The following is a 21340-nucleotide window of genomic DNA, read 5'->3' on the forward strand; positions in this document are numbered from 1 at the left end:
GCATTTTTTTCCGAATAAGTGTATTTTGGCGTATGGTTTTGCTAATATTTCGGAGGGGTCATAGAGAAATAAAAGGAGGGAAGAGAAATAAAAGGAGGGAAATGCAGATAGTGGCATTTGTAAATTGAAGCTGTTGTTTGGAGACCCAGATGAGCTGATAGGCTTCCCTTTGGGATGGGAGGGAATTGCGGTGCTATTCCTGCTCTGGACTGAAGCAGCCCTAAGTAGGAGGAAGATAAATGCTTGTAATTTGCAATAAGACCCTGCTTTTGAACATCTGCTTTTATGGGGGCGTTTGTTGTACAGGTAATCCTCCAGTTATGACCACACTTGAGCCCAAAATGTCTGTTGCTAAGTGAGTCAATTGTTAAGTGGATTTTGCCACCCTTTGTGACTTTTCTTGCCACAGTTGTTAAATGAATCGCGGCAGTTGTTAAATTGGTAAATTAGGTATGAACCAAGCCAGCGTGGTTAGTTTTTTATTACTATTACATTTCCTTGCTTAGTCAATCATTTAAGAGTGGCGCAGTGGTTAGAGTGCGGTACTGCAGGCTACTTCTGCTGACTGTCAGCTGCCTGCAAGTTGGCAGATCGAATCGCCAGCCTCAAGGCTGATTCAGTCTTTCATCCTTCTGAGGTGGGTAAAATGAGGACCCAGATTGTTGGGGGCAATATGCTGACTCTGTAAACCACTAAGCCTCTGGTGGCTCAACAGACTAAGCAGTCTGTTATTAACACAGCTGCTTGCAATTACTGCAAGTTCAAGTCCCACCAGGCCCAAGGTTGACTCAGCCTTTCATCCTTTATAAGGTAGGTAAAATGAGGACCCAGATTGTTGGGGGCAATAAAAGTTGACTTTGTATATAATATACAAATGGATGAAGACTATTGCTTAACACAATGTAAGCCGCCCTGAGTCTTTGGAGAAGGGCGGGATATAAATTCAAATAATAAAAAAAAACCCTAAGTCTAAGTGCTATTGCTAGTGACTGTTCAGTTACAACTGGCTTACAAAAATTGATTTAAAACATGGTCCTCGCATGACTGTTGCAACATCCCTGAGTTCATGTGATCACAATTCAGATACTTGACAACTATCGTGTATTTATGACATTTGCAGCATCCTTTGGTCACATGACTACCATTTGCAGCCTTCCCAGCCAGCTTCTGACAAGTGGTGAACCGGCAAGAGGTGCCTTGTTTCTCTCCCAGCCAAGAAGCATCGGGGGGGGGGGGGCGCGCGCGCGTGCAGAAGTTTTTTTTTTAAAGAATCATTGTTGAATGTAATTGCCCTTAATGACCCATTTTCTAGTTTTTTACATCAAATGAACCAGATACTATTAAATCTAAGTTTGCATCACATATTTTGCTAAAACATGGCTGTATCATTTATGGTATTATGTATCATGCCAACCAAGACAATAAGTATCTACCCCTTCATTTATTTTACCTCTTTTATACTGGATGTATGACAGCATAGGATGCTGATGACTGAAAATATAGTTTTTCCTCTACTCACCTGCTCATTTCCTAACAGCTGTGCAGGTGAGAATTAGTCTTAATTGGCTGAATTAGTCCTCCAAGCTGAAACAACGTGAAGGAATAACTTCAAGGAATAACGGATCCTTTGTATCATCCGGCGGTCTGTTCTTCCTGCTACATTGCTCAAGAGAATGGGTCATGTATGTGGAAGGATGAGCAATATTTTGCATTGGTGAAACCCATTCACTTCCACTCATATTGTATTTTCTTCTTTTTCAACTGCAAACCCACCACAACGGAAAAAATGAGGTGGTGGTTTTGAAGAAGAACCAATGATGGCTTACTTGCTGCTTCCTTGGTCAGGAAAAAGACAAAATGGGTATCTGGAAAAAGCAGGAGTTTCTGTGAATTAACCATTATAATTATTTCCATTCACCTACCCTCACCTACCCTCAATCCCTCAAAACACTTTCACATCACCCTGCAAGTATCTTTACTGCTATTATCATAGTGCCTAATCTTCCACAAAGGGTTACAGCCTTTATTTTCCCAATGAGTTAAAAAAACCAGTCTCAAGGAGAAAGAGCTGCAGAGATTCTCCCAGCTCCAGTTTTAAAAGGAAATTATGGTATTCTGGTCGCCTACCAACTTACAGATCAGGAATGTCCCACCAGTATGAAGCCATTCAACCCCTTCCAAAGGATTTTGTCTATGCTACAAACTGCATTCACAGCGTTTTCTTTTATGCCACTGTTGAGCTGGTAGATAATTGGTTGCACAAGGACAATTATGGGTAATATCAGATCAGCACAAAGATCATGTTCACCCTTGGATGGAATGTTTTTCAGTTTTTAATGCTAAATCACAACAGCTTTTCAATGTTAGTACCTGGTGTCTTTAAATTTGAACTGTTAGGATTGGTATGTCTCCTAATTGAGATGGTATCGTATCTTAAGAAGAATGAAAACGACATCTAATTTTTGTTTTGTTTATTTTTGCCATTTTGCAAAGTTTAGTTTCTGGCATAAATCCATTTGTTTATGTAATCGTCTTTTAAAAATTAGCCAAAATGTCAGTATATGTTAGCACATATCTGCTGGCTTGATTATGTGGCAGAGAAAGCTGAGAAGGCAGTGGAATAAGTAAATGAATGTGTGGACAAGAAGAGATAGAATCAAAAATGGATGGGGGACAAAGGGATATATATTTAGTAGATGAGTACTAAAGTACCAAATAAATAGATTAAGGTGATTTGGTCATACGAATCAGCATTCAGACAAAATCTAATTTATAAATGTGCTTTACATGTATTTATTTGGAAAGCATGTTAATTTAAATCACTTTGTGCTTCCCATCCCTCAAAAAAGTTTACTTGTCTCTTTTAAATATTTTAGTTTGCATTCTAAATCAGCATTTAGGCTGGACAGTATAATCTATATTTATTTCCCAGAGTAGGGCCTTTCTCTTGGTAACAATTTGTTCTTTTCTTTTTTCCCTCCCTTGCCTTTTTTCCCCCTTCCAGGCAGAAACATTACTTCTTTGGCAGTGCCAGCTTTCAAATAAATAAATAAAATAAGATAATTCCAAAGGTGAAACTTCAAAGATTGGGATGGAAAAAGATATTCTATTGTCCTGACTATGTGGTTTTGGATCATGCAACCTAAGAGGTCTACTTTAAAACATTTTTTAAAGAAACCCCATTTGTGTTAATGGATTCTTTGCCAGAATGTCCTTCTACCCTAGAGGAGGGAATTGATATTAATGGAATATATGAGAGATTAAAGCAGAAGTGGGTTTCAGCAGGTTCTGACCAGTTCTGGAGAACCGGTAGTGGAAATTTTGAGTAGTTCGGAGAACCGGTAGTAAAATTTCTGACTGGCCCTGCCCCCATCTATTCTCTGCCTCCCAAGTCCCAGCTGATCGGGAGGAAATGGGGATTTTTGCAGTAACCTTCCCTTGGAGTGGGGTAGGAATGGGGATTTTACAGTATCCTTCCCCTGCCACGCCCACCAAGCCACATCCACAGAACCAGTAGTAAAAAAATTTGAAACCCACCACTGGATTAAAATATCCTTTCTTCTTTTTTATTAAAGAGAACCTTGAAGTAAACCCTTGTGACATTCCTTTCAATGTTCATATCCATAGGCAAGCAAGGAGGAGACCCTTGCACTTGAACTCAAGGAAGATGGAGTAGGAGGATGATTAAATAAGTGCTCTCATGATAAGAATTTTCAAGCTTATTTTAATATTTATTTCTACCAAATTTTTGTGAGCTAGTAGCACTTAGCTATTCTATTCATTCTTGCAGTCCTGAGGTGAAAAGAATGGAACAATAGACATTTACAGTGTATCCACTCTGTCTTATGGCTGAAACACTCAATTTCAGTTTTGTTTCGGTAAAACACAAAACACATCAGTTTAAGTTTTCTTCTGCTGAAATGTGGTTAACTCAAAACATTTTATTGGAAGTTTCTATATGATGGGGGTCATTTCAAGCTTGGAATACGGAGCATTTATTGCTTGTGTCCATGTTTACTAATATGGGGAGTGCAAGTAGTTCTTCTTTGTCTGTGGTTGGTTCCAGTCAGTGTTGATGAGACAAGAAGGTCAAGTCTAGGATGCCTCAGGGCTCAGTAGTCTCACCCCTTCTGTTTAACTTCTATAAAAACAATTGGATGAAGTCATCCATCAATTTAGGGTTTGGTACATGTTGGTGATACCCCGTTGGATATCTCGACACTGGACTGTCCAAGCAAGACCATTAATGTCCTGTTCCATTGTCCTGTCCCACCCTGGAGGCTATGCTGATCTGAATGGGGAGAAATAAATTTAAGACTCAAACCTGACAAAACTAAGTTTCTATGTTGTTTGCCCCTCCCCACCCCAGGAAATTTCTATCACTAGTCTTGGATGATTTCTAGAAATTGCTATCTCTAGTCTCCACCCCCATCATCTTTACAGCCCAAGAAACTAGACAGGGTTTCTTCTGAACCTCTTACCTACCCACTGTCCAACTGACTCTTGTCTGACCATTCCCTGGAAGTATCTGTGCCAGTTTCCCAAAGTGTTTATGGGTCATCCTTGTTTAAGGACCATTTGTTCACCAACTATTCAAAGTTGCGGTGCATGGAACGGATGATAGTAACAACTTCTCAAAGTTACAGCTATTGCAGTGTCTCCACAGTCACAGGACCAAAATTCAGGCCCTTCACAATCAGTTTTCATTTAGAGCCACAGTGTGCACTTCAACTTCCACACAGGGTCGCTATCCCCTTCCCACCTCTGCCTTTTTTTAGGAAGCCCTATACTGCACTGCCACCACTTACCCCAACACCCCAGGTGATTTTTCACTATCTTCTTCCTCCCACTGCTGACCTCAGATCTGATGCTGGGCAAGGGTATTGCCCCCAAGACACATGGCAAATATGGCAGAGTGGTGGAACTTCATCTGCCAAAGGAGTTTGCCAGACCCAGCTGACAGGAGACAAAGGGAGAGAGCCAGTGAAGAAACAGAGCAGCAATGCAGATGACAGTTCCCTGAAGTAAAGATGATGGTTGTCAGTACCGTGCAAGGTTTAAAACAATAAACTCTGATGTTTGCAATCAATAGGGCTGAACCATAATTCCTCACAATTATGAATCAAATCTCCCTATTTGAGAGGACTTCCGGTGCATTCTGAGATATTAGGATCACTTTGGTCAGCCTCAGGGAACTCAGTCTTCCTCTGATGGAGAAGACTGAGTGAATAAAAATTATACTCCTTGAAATCAGTGTCAATGGATTATACAGAGAAAAATCTCCAACTCTCCACAAGGATTTGAATGTATTATGAATAGGTTCCTTAAGAGGTTAATGTGTTATAATAAGAAATAGGATCAAGATTTTTTTTAAAAAAAGTGCTGAATGAATGAAAGTGAGGGGGCACCCTGAGGTTTGCAGGGGAGTCTCAACTCTCCTGCTTGATCTAGGGTTCTTCCCTCTTACTCTCGATGAGGAGAAGAGGCAGCCATCATGGCTGCTGTGAAGTTGAGACAGCTGAGGCAACAAAGAAAGTGCAGGAGCAATGTAAATGAACAGTGATCGGAACCAGGTGAGATTATTCTTTTGCTGCCTAAAATTTAACAAAATTTAACAAAAAGAAAAAATATCCAGGAAAGAGACTCTTAGAACTATTTGTTAAAATTGCAAACAATTATTCAGAGAAAAATCTCAGACCCGAAAGAAAGGAACTAAAGGGAGAAAAGATGATAGATAGATAGATAGATAGATAGATAGATAGATAGATAGATAGATAGATAGATAGATAGATAGATAGATAGATAGATAGATAGAATATAGAAAATTAGGTGCTGTTTTTAAAATGCTGGAACTTTTTACTTAAATAACTGGCTTTGCTTATATAAATTGAATTAAAATTGGATTAAATACCAGTTACAATTGAGACAATGTTGAAACCTAAGCTGAGGGTGCCACCTACTGTTGAATGGAAAATATAACATACCCCTACAAGCCTGGAAAAATTTCTGATAAGAGAAATAAACAACATCTATCTGGAGACCTGTAGTAATAATTATTGTTTTATATTTATCTACTCTATGACCATTAGGGGCTCAACTGCAGGACCAAAGAACAGATCTAATTAAAGTGACTTTTGAATGTTAAGACATATGACTAAACTTATAAAATGGATTTAAAGAGACATTTGGATAGCTTTCTGGACTACTTAAATGGAACTGATTGATTAACTGTGGAATATAAAGAACAATGACTACTATACTCTCTAAGGAGGAACGTTAGGCCTGAATATATGGTTTTTGGACTATTGAGCAAGAGTTGGACTTACTAAAACAAGACTATCTATCTATTCTAAATGAGTGGATTTCTGGAAGAAATGGCATTGGTGTTTCAAAACATTAAGGACACTATGACAACTCCAGAGAGAAAGAACCTAATGCATGGCACAGATGGGAAAATAGAAAGCATTCAACAAGGGACAATAAATAAAGATCACTATGTCCAGGAAAGGGAGGAGATAACAGAAAGAATGGAGGAAAAGATAGAACAGACAAATCAGTAAATAAAGCAAGAAGGAGAAGACAGTAAAGATAAAAATGAAATAAAGCAAGAAAAAGTATTTTAAGAAATTTAAAAATGGATTGGGATAAGCAGGATGATATTTTCAAAAGGGAGACAGGAGAAATAGGAGCTTGGGCAGAGACTCTAGAGGGCTGGCAGTATAAGATGGGAGAAATATATAGACTGAATAGAGATCGATAGAAAGAGAATAGAGGTCGATAGAGATGTAGAGGTTGATAGAAAAATCCAAGAGAGACATATGGGAGGCAACCCAAAAAATAAATAAGAATTGAAGCATTAAAAAGGGCAAGAGATGGATAGAAAGGAAAGGTCTTTTAATACAATAGTGGACTGATTGAGGCCTGTCTAAAAGTTAGAATAGAGGTAGAAATAAGAGTTACAGGGAATATTAGTATACACATTTTTATGTAACAGAATAAAAGTAATAACTAGTTTGGAAGATAAGAGGTTTTCATGGGTATAGGTATGTAGGTCTTGGCATTTTCGGGTCTTTTCCCGTGTAAGGTTGAGAAAAATAAAGAATTGGCATCATGATTGTGAAGTAAATGAGTCAACCCCAGAGGCCGGCGAAATCCCTGCTTTTTGAAAAGCTCATTCAGTGGCCATATTCTGAAATAGCAAATGTTGGGAATATTTATCTTCTCTTTCCATTTAGATAAAGTGACAGGTCTGGATGGCCTAGACATCCATCTTATGTCTGCTCACATTTTTATTCCTAACTTTCTGCCAACAACACTGGACATCAGAATTGACTGTCCTTATCACTTTATTCAGCTGGAAATTGATTAAAATAAGTCTTAAAAGGTTTATAGGCACTCTGCTCTACTAGGTCAGCTAAAGACTCCCAAAGCACAATAGTTTACAAGACTATAATATAGCAGACCGACATCTCTTCAGATTGGCTTGGGGGATATTTGGGGGATGGAACAATACGTTTTTAAATATATTTATAGTCCTTTACCTTATGGTAAAGCCTAATTTATTATGGTAGGGAGTGATATCTGTCATTCCTGAAAATCTATTAAAATGAATTATATTTCATCATGGCCAAACAAATGACATCATTGGCATGGAAAGTCATCACAGAGCTATCATTTTTGTAATGCTGTCAGGCAAAAACAGATTCCAACCCCATGTCATGTTTTATTTATTTATTTCAGAAATTTATATGGCTGTCCAGCTCAAACAGTTGCAAGTCTGGGTGGTGTGTGATTTGATCTGATGGTTCATTTGCCCACCCAACCGGTGCCTCAGAAGAGTTATGTTGCTGGTCCCGTCTGCTAAAGGGCTATACCTGACAGGATTAAAAGACAGAATTTTACTGCTATGGTGCCTGCCTTGTGAAATATCTGTCAGCTTTGGAAGCCATATTAGGCCACAAGCTTCCATGCTGCCACCTTCTAGGAGGGGGGATTTAGTATAGGGGTTGTCTTTAGACACAATAGCATTCTTCGTGTTGGTCAAGGTCAGCCAATCCTGCATCTGGAGAAGGAGTGGTCGGAGTGCTGTCTCGAGATGGGACGGATGATGATTAGAGCATTGATCTTCTGAGGAATGAGGGGATGGTTTTGGGGATTTTGATTTACTGAGGCAAAACCCGGACCTCTCAGATTCAGGTTTTCCCAAATGTGCCAGTTTACCTATTCTAGTAAATAGAACTTTGAAAAATGCTTGCTTCAGAGTTTTTACTTGGAGTTGGGGGTTTTTTGGGACGCTGACAATATCATCTCTCCACCCTCCCCCCCCACCCCCCCAGAAGTAAGGTTGGCTTCATCCCTCTTAGCATTCCATAACTTTCGTTATGTCATCAGGCCTGGGGAGAGGGGTGTCCCATGGGAATGGTGAGTTGCTGAGTAGCTTTACTGTTAATTAGTATTAGCAAGGAGAAAGGCTTTCTCCTTGCCTTTCAATAGTAATATTTTAAAATTTGTTTATTGTGTTTTATATCACTGTTTTTAATTCTTATTACATGCCATGAAAGTCACATTTTGTGAGATAGCCAGCTATACAAATACAATGAGTACATAAATAAGTAAAATAATCAACAAACAGGATGAAAACAACGCAGGTGAAAACAACAAGGAAAATGTCTAGGTGTTTAGAAGACAAGTTTCTATTACAACCCTCCAAGTCGGACCGCCAATCAACTTGCCCCATACCCAAGGGGAGGAAATGTTTTAGAGTCTTTGTGAAGATTGAGACTAGAGTAGGCTGATAGTCTTGTAGATCTCAAGGGAAGTTTATTCATGAGGACAGGAATAGATATTAAATAAAAGTGGGGGGAGGGCAGAACCCCAAGACAAAAGAAGCAGAATCCCCATAGCGTTGAGCTTCCCACTCCCAAACTCCTCAGGTGGTCCAGAAGAATATCATGGTTGAGACCATCAGCAAGTGCAACCAATGTTCTTTCAGCATTATGCCATGATCTGAAATCAGACTAGAAGGGATCCAGAGAATGTGAAATCCAGAAAATTGAGATTCATTATACACCTGATGTTCATAGACATTTTCTTGAAACATCTGTGACAAAGAGCAAGTAAAAGCCTTAATACCATAGGTTTTCCAAGTCTCTTTCTCCTTTGCAGGCCACATGTGCAGCACATCCATTCCTTTTGTTTTGTAGGTGGAAAAAAGAACACTCACTTGTTTCCACCACAGGCTGTTCTGATTCCCATTAAAGCCATTCACCAGAATTTCAATTGCTTTTTATCCGTCTTAGGAGGCAAACGGCACCCATTGAGCGACAACTTAATTCACCAAACTTTTAAAGGTTAACATTTACAGAGATGGAATATTATAGTACAATATTAGATTACAGAGTTGCAAACCTGTAGCATTATGTTTCAAAAATGTTTCTTGAGTACCTGAAGAGATGGATTGAGGAAACACTAAGTGTCTTTGAAGCTTTTGGTTTCATCTGAAATGCTACCATCAGCTCACTACTACTTTTCAGCACTCCGCTTTTTAAGAGGATTTATGGATCATGAAATCATGAGTGAGTCATAAAAATTTCATCGTAAACATCCCATCTAACATAATGTCACTTCAGCTAGTTTTTATAAGATGTTGCAAAAAGAGTTTCAATATGGGCAAATAAGTGCTAGATGGAAAGAAGATCAAAAAATTGGTATAATGCAAAGGAGGAAAATTTAATAAAGCAAATTAGAAATCAGACCCAGGAGCATATAAAGAGATTGTATAATGTGTTGCTTGAAATAGATTCGGAAAAGGATTTGGTAAAGGATTGTATGATAAAATGGGCACAGAATATTCAGGAACCAATAATGTTGGAAACATGGGAGAAAATTTGGGTTAGAAATGTTAAGTTTACACAAGCACAGAATTTAAGGAAAATTTTTATAAGATGTTTTATAGATGGCACCAAAAAATTATCATGTATGTATCCTAATATCCAAGCGAATTGTTGGAGGTGTGATTGTGATGATGCTACATATTTTCATATTTGGTGGACTTGCAAGAAAATTAAGGTCTTTTGGATAAGAATTTGGTGGATTATTCAAAATGTACTGAAGAAGAAGATAAAGTTCCTGCCACAATTTTTCCTTTTGGGAATTATAACGGATTGTACAGGGATTGAGACTAAATTAATGCAATTGTACACATGCTAGAATCTATTTCTTTTGGGTTGTATGTGATGTAAGAGATCATTGAAAAGGGCAAATGAACACAGGCAATGTGGTTTATAAAAGCATAATTATGAACCTGAAATATTATTTTCATCATAATTGATGTGCTATGTTAGAAAGCAACTTTTGATTAAAAATGCTAAAGTCAGAAAGTTCAGTTGCAGACATCTCATTTCTCCTGTAACTTGGAACTCAACAGAAGTTAGGGGCCCCAATCCAGCAAAAACTGGCTGAGGTTTTCAGCTGCTTTAATTCCCAAACTATATATTGAATTGTCACAAATTGGCTGGTCTCAGGAATATTTTGAAGGCAACAGTTGGTAGATTGGAAACTCTTATCGGTCATTTATCATGTAACACATACAGTGTTAAGATTTAGAAAGAACTAAACTCTTTATCCTGTCCTTTGCCAAGTCTCTTTCTCCTTTGCAGGCCACATGTGCAGCACATCCATTCCTTTTGTTTTGTAGGTGGAAAAAAGAACACTCACTTGTTTCCACCACAGGCTGTTCTGATTCCCATTAAAGCCATTCACCAGAATTTCAATTGCTTTTTATCCGTCTTAGGAGGCAAACGGCACCCATTGAGCGACAACTTAATTCACCAAACTTTTAAAGGTTAACATTTACAGAGATGGAATATTATAGTACAATATTAGATTACAGAGTTGCAAACCTGTAGCATTATGTTTCAAAAATGTTTCTTGAGTACCTGAAGAGATGGATTGAGGAAACACTAAGTGTCTTTGAAGCTTTTGGTTTCATCTGAAATGCTACCATCAGCTCACTACTACTTTTCAGCACTCCGCTTTTTAAGAGGATTTATGGATCATGAAATCATGAGTGAGTCATAAAAATTTCATCGTAAACATCCCATCTAACATAATGTCACTTCAGCTAGTTTTTATAAGATGTTGCAAAAAGAGTTTCAATATGGGCAAATAAGTGCTAGATGGAAAGAAGATCAAAAAATTGGTATAATGCAAAGGGAGGAAAATTTAATGAAGCAAATTAGAAATCAGACCCAGGAGCATATAAAGAGATTGTATAATGTGTTGCTTGAAATAGATTCGGAAAAGGATTTGGTAAAGGATTGTATGATAAAATGGGCACAGAATATTCAGGAACCAATAATGTTGGAAACATGGGAGAAAATCTGGGTTAGAAATGTTAAGTTTACACAAGCACAGAATTTAAGGGAAAATTTTTATAAGATGTTTTATAGATGGCACTTAGATCCCAAAAAATTATCATGTATGTATCCTAATATCCAAGCGAAATGTTGGAGGTGTGATTGTGATGATGCTACATATTTTCATATTTGGTGGACTTGCAAGAAAATTAAGGTCTTTTGGATAAGAATTTGGTGGATTATTCAAAATGTACTGAAGAAGAAGATAAAGTTCCTGCCACAATTTTTCCTTTTGGGAATTATAACGGATTGTACAGGGATTGAGACTAAATTGATTCTGAATTTAATAACAGCAGCAAGACTGTTGATTGGACAATACTGGAAGAAGAAGATACCTACAATAGAAGAATGGATATTGAAAGTTATTAATTTGGCTGAGATGGCTAAAATCTGAGGGTGTTTAAAAGACAATACGAAGGGAAGATATTTAATTGAATGGAAAAAATGGATTGATTATCTACAAAACAGATATCAGATTAAGAAATATCAGATTGCCTTTGAATAATTAGAAAGTTATTTTATGTAATGGGGAGGGGGTTGGGAGATGAAAAGCTTTGGATGTGGTTATTTGGATTGGAAGGGAATTTTATTCTATGTTTGGTTTATGTATAACAATACCTTGTGATTGACCCGGGAAGCCAGGGGGGGGGAGGGAGGGGGGAAGGGTTTTGTTTTTTTTTGGGAGGGAGGGGGAAAAAAGGGGGGGAAATGTTTTTGTTTTTTAAAACTCTTTCAATAAAAAAAAAAGATGTTGCAAAAAGAATAAGTTAAACTTTGCTTAGGAGACATCAAGCTTGTGAAACCAATGCTACAATTGAACGATATTAATCCCATACTTTTCAGAAAACCTTAGGTACATACAAAACCTAGTATAGTTTTATTATCACATATCCTATTTCTTTGTTCCATCTAGAAAACAATTTTCCTTAACGTTTTTGCCAGTATCCTGAGGCCGATACTTAATGCTCATGCACATGAAAGTAAATAATTTCTGGTTGTTTAATGCCCAAGCATTACTTTATTTAAAAATACTTTGTATTTTGAATACAACAAAATACCTTATGCCACCAGACTTGAAATCTTGGGTTTAGAAAACTTAGAACTCCGCCGCCTTCGACAGGACCTGTGTTTAACTTATAGAATCATCTATTGCAATGTCCTTCCTGTTAAAGACTACTTCAGCTTCAATCACAACAATACCAGAGCAAACAATAGATTTAAACTTAATGTTAACCGCTTCAAACTTGATTGCAGAAAATATGACTTCTGTAACAGAGTTGTTAATGCTTGGAACACACTACCTGACTCTGTGGTCTCTTCTCAAAATCCCCAAAGTTTTAACCAAAAACTGTCTACTATTGACCTCACCCCATTCCTAAGGGGTCCGTAAGGGGCGTGCATAAGAGCACAAACGTACCTACCGTTCCTGTCGTATTGTTTTCTTTCATTATATCCAATCAATATAGTTATTACATACTTATGCTTATATATATATATATATATATATGCTTATATATTATATAGTTACTTCCATGCTTATGCTTATATATACTATTGTGACAAAATAAATAAATAAATAATAAATAAATAAAATAACTTTTTATTGCTCAATAATTGGACAGAGTGAAAATAATTAGGGAAGTCTACACTAGCTTGCTAGTCAAGTAGCCTGGGTCAATTTGTCTCAGCAGGTCTTATCAAGGAAAATCTTGCATGACCAAGTCCCTGAATAGAAGTTATCTTGGTGATCGTCTAATCCAGGAGTAGTCAACCTTTTTATACCTGCCGCCCACTTTTGTATCTCTGTTAGCAGTAAAATTTTCTAACCGCCTACTGGTTCCACAGTAATGCGCCGTGTATCGTTGTTTGTGCATGCCTCTCGCGCACCATGGATTGGGTTTGGGGGGAGCGGCTACCAGCTCTGCTTGTCTGTTACAGCTGGTGGTGTGGGGGGAGATGCGCAAGCTATTCTGGGATGAGGCTCTTTTGTTTGCAGTCGCACTATAGCGCCATATAGTTTCACTTACGTAACGTGAAAGAAACTTATGCGTGGGCGATACAAATAGTATATTTTCAGAAATTTAAATTGTCACAGGGAATTTTATGAAAACCTAATGAAAATGTTTTTAAATAATGCTATGAAATATTTTAAAAAAGGAAAGTGCTTCAGTATCAAGTACGAAGACGGCTTTGGTCGCGTTGGTGGATGATCTCTGGAGGGCCAGGGATAGGGGTTGTTCCTCTGCCCTGGTCCTATTAGACCTCTCAGCGGCTTTTGATACCATCGACCATGGTATCCTGCTGCGCCGGTTGGGAGGGTTGGGAGATGAAAAGCTTTGGATGTGGTTATTTGGATTGGAAGGAAAATTTTTATAAGATGTTTTATAGATGGCACTTAGATCCCAAAAAATTATCATGTATGTATCCTAATATCCAAGCGAAATGTTGGAGGTGTGATTGTGATGATGCTACATATTTTCATATTTGGTGGACTTGCAAGAAAATTAAGGTCTTTTGGATAAGAATTTGGTGGATTATTCAAAATGTACTGAAGAAGAAGATAAAGTTCCTGCCACAATTTTTCCTTTTGGGAATTATAACGGATTGTACAGGGATTGAGACTAAATTGATTCTGAATTTAATAACAGCAGCAAGACTGTTGATTGGACAATACTGGAAGAAAGAAGAGATACCTACAATAGAAGAATGGATATTGAAAGTTATTAATTTGGCTGAGATGGCTAAAATCTCAGCGTTTTTAAAAGACAATACGTAGGAAAAATATTTAATTGAATGGAAAAAATGGATTGATTATCTACAAAACAGATATCAGATTAAGAAATATCAGATTGCCTTTGAATAATTAGAAAGTTATTTTATGTAATGGGGAGGGTTGGGAGATGAAAAGCTTTGGATGTGGTTATTTGGATTGGAAGGAAAATTTTTATAAGATGTTTTATAGATGGCATAGATCCCAAAAATTATCATGTATGTATCCTAATATCCAAGCGAAATGTTGGAGGTGTGATTGTGATGATGCTACATATTTTCATATTTGGTGGACTTGCAAGAAAATTAAGGTCTTTTGGATAAGAATTTGGTGGATTATTCAAAATGTACTGAAGAAGAAGATAAAGTTCCTGCCACAATTTTTCCTTTTGGGAATTATAACGGATTCAAACTTGATTGCAGAAAATATGACTTCTGTAACAGAGTTGTTAATGCTTGGAACACACTACCTGACTCTGTGGTCTCTTCTCAAAATCCCCAAAGTTTTAACCAAAAACTGTCTACTATTGACCTCACCCCATTCCTAAGGGGTCCGTAAGGGGCGTGCATAAGAGCACAAACGTACCTACCGTTCCTGTCGTATTGTTTTCTTTCATTATATCCAATCAATATAGTTATTACATACTTATGCTTATATATATATGTTTATATATTATATAGTTACTTCCATGCTTATGCTTATATATACTATTGTGACAAAATAAATAAATAAATAATAAATAAATAAAATAACTTTTTATTGCCCAATAATTGGACAGAGTGAAAATAATTAGGGAAGTCTACACTAGCTTGCTAGTCAAGTAGCCTGGGTCAATTTGTCTCAGCAGGTCTTATCAAGGAAAATCTTGCATGACCAAGTCCCTGAATAGAAGTTATCTTGGTGATCGTCTAATCTAGGAGTAGTCAACCTTTTTATACCTGCCGCCCACTTTTGTATCTCTGTTAGCAGTAAAATTTTCTAACCGCCCACCGGTTCCACAGTAATGCGCCGTGTATCGTTGTTTGTGCATGCCTCTCAGGCACCATGGATTGGGTTTGGGGGGAGCGGCTACCAGCTCTGCTTGTCTGTTACAGCTGGGTGGTGTGGGGGGAGATGCGCAAGCTATTCTGGGATGAGGCTCTTTTGTTTGCAGTCGCACTATAGCGCCATATAGTTTCACTTACGTAACGTGAAAGAAACTTATGCGTGGGCGATACAAATAGTATATTTTCAGAAATTTAAATTGTCACAGGGAATTTTATGAAAACCTAATGAAAATGTTTTTAAATAATGCTATGAAATATTTTTAAAAAGTCAATTAAATTTTAAAAAAGGAAAGTGCTTCAGTATCAAGTACGAAGACGCTTTGGTCGCGTTGGTGGATGATCTCTGGAGGGCCAGGGATAGGGGTTGTTCCTCTGCTCTGGTCCTATTAGACCTCTCAGCGGCTTTTGATACCATCGACCATGGTATCCTGCTGTGCCGGTTGGGAGGGTTGGGAGTGGGAGGCACCGTTTATTGGTGGTTCTCTTCCTATCTCTCCGATCGGTCGCAGACGGTGTTGACAGGGGGGCAGAGGTCGGCCCCGAGGCGCCTCACTTGTGGGGTGCCACAGGGGTCGATTCTCTCGCCCCTTCTGTTCAACATCTATATGAAGCCGCTGGGTGAGATCATCAGTGGCTTCGGTGTGAGGTACCAGCTGTACGCTGACGACACCTAGCTGTACTTTTCCACACCGGGCCACCCCAACAAAGCTATCGAAGTGCTGTCCCGGTGTTTGGAAGCCGTACGGGTCTGGATGGGGAGAAACAGGCTCAAGCTCAATCCCTCCAAGACAGAGTGGCTGTGGATGCCGGCATCCCGGTACAGTCAGCTGAGTCCACGGCTGACTGTTGGGGGCGAGTCATTGGCCCCGATGGAGAGGGTGCGCAACTTGGGCGTCCTCCTGGATGAACCACTGTCTTTTGAAGATCATTTGACGGCCGTCTCCAGGAGAGCTTTTTACCAGGTTCGCCTGGTTCGCCAGTTGCGCCCCTTTCTAGACCGGGATGCCCTATGCATGGTCACTCACGCCCTCGTGACGTCTCGTCTGGATTACTGCAATGCTCTCTACATGGGGCTCCCCTTGAGGGGCATCCGGAGGCTTCAGTTAGTTCAGAATGCGGCTGCGCGGGTGATAGAGGGAGCCCCTCGTGGCTCCCATGTGACACCTCTCCTGCGCAGACTGCACTGGCTACCTGTGGCCTTCCGGGTGCGCTTCAAGGTCTTGGTAACGATCTTTAAAGCGCTCCATGGCATAGGGCCGGGCTATTTACGGGACCGCCTGCTGCTACCGAATACCTCTCACCGACCCGTGCGCTCTCACAGAGAGGGACTCCTCAGGGTGCCGTCAGCTAGGCAGTGCCGTCTGGCGACACCCAGGGGAAAAGCCTTCTCTGTGGGGGCCCCCACCGGTACCCTCAAAGTTCGTCCAACGTTTCGAATTGAGGCAACGGGTACAGCGAGAAGGCGAATCAATAAGTGTGTACATGGCCGCATTGAGGAAAGCCGCAAACCACTGTGAGTACAGAGATTTGGAAGATTCCTTACTCGAACAATTCATTTGTGGGGTCAGGGACATCAGACTACAAAGGCGGCTGCTGTCTAAAAGCAACCTGACTTTAGCGATAGCCCTGGACGAAGCCAGAGCTCATGAGATGTCCACCAAGGCGGCAGAGACCTTGCAAAAGCCAAACGCGCAGGGTGCCGGGACAAAGACTACACCGGTCCAGAAACCCAGAAGCTGAGAGTGCAGGACTACCAGGGGAATCGGATCCCTGTTCGAGGAGCCACATCCGTCCATGTCAAATATGGACAATTAAAAAAGACCCTGCCGATCACCATAGTAAACGGAACTCTACCGAGTTTGCTAGGGCTGGACTGGTTCCGAGCTTTGGGCATGGGAGTGACCGGGGTCCACAGGAGCGACGTCATCCTCAGAGACGAACTACTGAAGGAGTTCGAGGACGTATTCAAGGATTGCCTGGGCAAGTACGTGGGGACCCCTATTTCTTTCAACCTTGACCCCCAAGTCGCCCCCATCCGGTTAAAGGCTAGGAGGGTTCCATTCGCCCTAAAGCCTAAAATTGACCGAGAATTGGACAAGCTAGTAAGCCAGGGAATACTAGTCCCCGTCGATCATGCAAAATGGGAGACACCCATAGTAACCCCAGTCAAACCGGACGGTTCGGTCCGGATTTGCGCTGACTACAAAGCAACGCTTAACAAAGCATTGCAGAAAAGTGCATACCCCGTTCCAGTGGTGCAACATTTGCTACACTCATTAGGGCAAGGGCAGGTCTTCACCAAACTCGATTTGGCCCAAGCCTACCAGCAGTTACCTGTAGATAGCAGCACAGCTGAGGCGCAGACAATTGTCACGCACCATGGGCATTCAAAATGTCTGTGACTCCAGTTCGGAGTTAGCGTGGCCCCAGGGCTCTTCCAGAACCTAATGGAGCGATTATTACAGGGCCTGCCAGGAGTGGTACCATACTTCAACGATGTATTGGTATCAGCTGAAAACTTAGAGGAACTCGGGGTAAAACTAAGGAAGGTGTTGGGCATTTTTAGGTCTGCGGGGCTTAAAGTTAAGCTCAACAAATGCCACATTGGGGTGAAATCTGTAGAATTCCTAGGATACCGAATAAACAGGGAAGGGATCCACCCCACGGAGAGCAAGGTACGGGCCATTAGAAAGGCCCCAGCCCCAAAAATAAAACAGAATTACAGGCATTCTTGGGGCTTGTTAATTTCTATGCGGTATTCTTGAAGAATAAAGCAACAGTAGCCGAGCCGCTACATAAGTTGCTAGGAAAGAAAGCTGTGTGGTCATGGGGAAAAGAAGAGGCTAGGGCATTTGAGAGGGTAAAAAACCTTTTGTCCAGCGATAGCCTCCTCATCCAGTACAATGGCACGTTGCCACTAGTACTAGTTTGCGACGCTTCACCATATGGGGTGGGGGCAGTGCTTAGCCACAGGTTACCAAATGGAACAGAAGCCCCTATAGCGTATTATTCCCGGACGATGTCCTCTGCGGAAAGGAACTACAGCCAGTTAGATGGCATTGGCCATAGTCTCCGGGGTTATGAAATTCCACGAATACTTGTTCGGGCGAGATTTCGAGATAGTCACGGACCACAGACCCCTTCTAGGGCTTTTAGCGGGTGACCGCCCAACACCCGTGGCACTTTCTCCCAGGCTGACCCGATGGACTATTTTCCTAGCGGCATACTCCTACAAATTGCTCCACCGCCCAGGAAAAGACTTAGGGCATGCGGACGCTCTGAGCAGTTGCCCTTTACCAGAGACAATTGAAGACCCCACCCCGGGGACACCCGACTTGCTAATTGACTCTTTGGACTCTGGCCCAGTCACATCCAAGCAGGTGGCTAGGGCATCTTATAGAGACATTACAATACGGACTGTAATCGGTTGGGTGCAAAGGGGTTGGCCCGCTGCGGCGGCGTTCAAAGACTTTGCGAAAAAACAATCAGAACTGTCTGTTCAAGGGGGGTGTCTGTTATGGGGGGATAGGGTAGTTATCCCAGAAAAATTACGCGAAAATGTGTTGGAACTGTTGCATGTGGGCCACCCAGGGATTGTGCGGATGAAGAGTTTAGCGAGGAGTTATGTATGGTGGCCCTTAATGGATAATTTGGAGCATGTGATGCATGGAAACATAAACATGGCAATTCAAAAGAATGTACTTATTTTTCTAAAACCTAGAGATCTTTTTCAAGAATAGATAAAATCTCACTTTAAAGGACCATTTGAGGGAAAGAATCATATTAAATCCAAATGTTCATTAAATGTGACTTTTTTGTCCTTTTATGCTTAATAAATATATATTAACATAATTAACATATAGTTATGCAAATAACGTAAGTTATGTGAATTGTCTAACAGTTGGTCAGTATTTGGAAATGAGATCTATAGTAAAATGTTGCTCATTGCATCTGACATCTGCTAAATGGAAGCCTGGAGAGTTATTGTTCTATTATAATTCTATAAAGCAACCAGCTATTCTTTTCAACGAATAAATAAATACCAATAAATAGGACACTGAAAGTGCTATGCTATGGTTTACTTGCAAAAGTTCCTTGTTTAAAAATATGCCAGAGACCCTCCTCTAATACTTTACATGCCTCTACAAAAACTGTAGACTCAAATGAACTTTCTTCAGGGCCTGTTGGTTGGCTAGCTTAATTTTATCCTATTCTTCCTTTCACAATGCTTTTCATGAATTCCCAACTTCAGTAACACTTAATCTGAGAAAAGATAACAAGGATTGTTTTCCTCGGTCAGTCCAACAGCCATTCATTCCATACAGTTTATTTCCAACTACATCCAGTCAAAATATTTTATTTCTTTCTCCATTAGGACAGGGACGGTAGGCACTCTGGTGTGCTTGTATAATATGTTGTATTAAAACAGATTAATAACTTTTTTATAATGTAGAGCAGCATGAGCATAAATGTATTACGAGTATTGAAGGGCAAATGGTTCCCTCCTACAAAATTATGGTCTATTTCTATATATTGTATATGTAACTGCTCTGAGAGTTAAAAATATGGTGCAAACTAAATTAATGCAATTGTACACATGCTAGAATCTATTTCTTTTGGGTTGTATGTGATGTAAGAGATCATTGAAAAGGGCAAATGAACACAGGCAATGTGGTTTATAAAAGCATAATTATGAACCTGAAATATTATTTTCATCATAATTGATGTGCTATATTAGAAAGCAACTTTTGATTAAAAATGCTAAAGTCAGAAAGTTCAGTTGCAGACATCTCATTTCTCCTGTAACTTGGAACTCAACAGAGGTTAGGGGCCCCAATCCAGCAAAAACTGGCTGAGGTTTTCAGCTGCTTTAATTCCCAAACTATATATTGAATTGTCACAAATTGGCTGGTCTCAGGAATATTTTGAAGGCAACAGTTGGTCAGTATTTGGAAATGAGATCTATAGTAAAATGTTGCTCATTGCATCTGACATCTGCTAAATGGAAGCCTGGAGAGTTATTGTTCTATTATAATTCTATAAAGCAACCAGCTATTCTTTTCAACAAATAAATAAATACCAATAAATAGGACACTGAAAGTGCTATGCTATGGTTTACTTGCAAAAGTTCCTTGTTTAAAAATATGGTGCAAACTAAATTAATGCAATTGTACACATGCTAGAATCTATTTCTTTTGGGTTGTATGTGATGTAAGAGATCATTGAAAAGGGCAAATGAACACAGGCAATGTGGTTTATAAAAGCATAATTATGAACCTGAAATATTATTTTCATCATAATTGATGTGCTATGTTAGAAAGCAACTATTGATGCAAAATGCTAAATTAAAATTTGGCTACTGGTCTGTGGTTCAGTAGGTCAGATGCTGTTTTTACACCACTATAAAAGACAGTTGAAATCTGCAACATTACTGTGCTCTTTCTACTACCCTTAAATGCCAAGTCATTACAGGTAGTCCTCAATGTCCAATCACAATTGGGATCAGAATTTCAGCCGCTAAATGATGCAGTCGTTAGCGATTGTGTGACCAGATCCAATTTTACAGTTCATGGTTGTTAAGTGAATTATGTGACTGAGTGAATCCAGCTTTCCCTGTTGGTTTGGTTTGTCATTTAGCAAATTTCAGTGGCTAAATGATGCAGTTATTAAGGGATCGTATGATTGGATCAATGTTATGACCATGGCTGTTAAGTAAATAATGTGACTGAGTGAATCCAGCTTTCCCTGTTGGTTTGGTTTGTCATTTAGCAAATTTCAGTGGCTAAATGATGCAGTCGTTAAGGGATCGTATGATTGGATCAATGTTATGACCATGGCTGTTAAGTAAATAATGTGACTGAGTGAATCCAGCTTTCCCTGTTGGTTTGGTTTGTCATTTAGCAAATTTCAGTGGCTAAATGATGCAGTTATTAAGGGATCGTATGATTGGATCAATGTTATGACCATGGCTGTTAAGTAAATAATGTGACTGAGTGAATCCAGCTTTCCCTGTTGGTTTGGTTTGTCATTTAGCAAATTTCAGCCGCTAAATGATGCAGTTATTAAGGGATCGTATGATTGGATCAATGTTATGACCATGGCTGTTA

The sequence above is a fragment of the Ahaetulla prasina genome, chromosome 2 (assembly GCF_028640845.1).
Source record: "Ahaetulla prasina isolate Xishuangbanna chromosome 2, ASM2864084v1, whole genome shotgun sequence".
NCBI classification, from domain to species: Eukaryota; Metazoa; Chordata; class Lepidosauria; order Squamata; family Colubridae; genus Ahaetulla; species Ahaetulla prasina.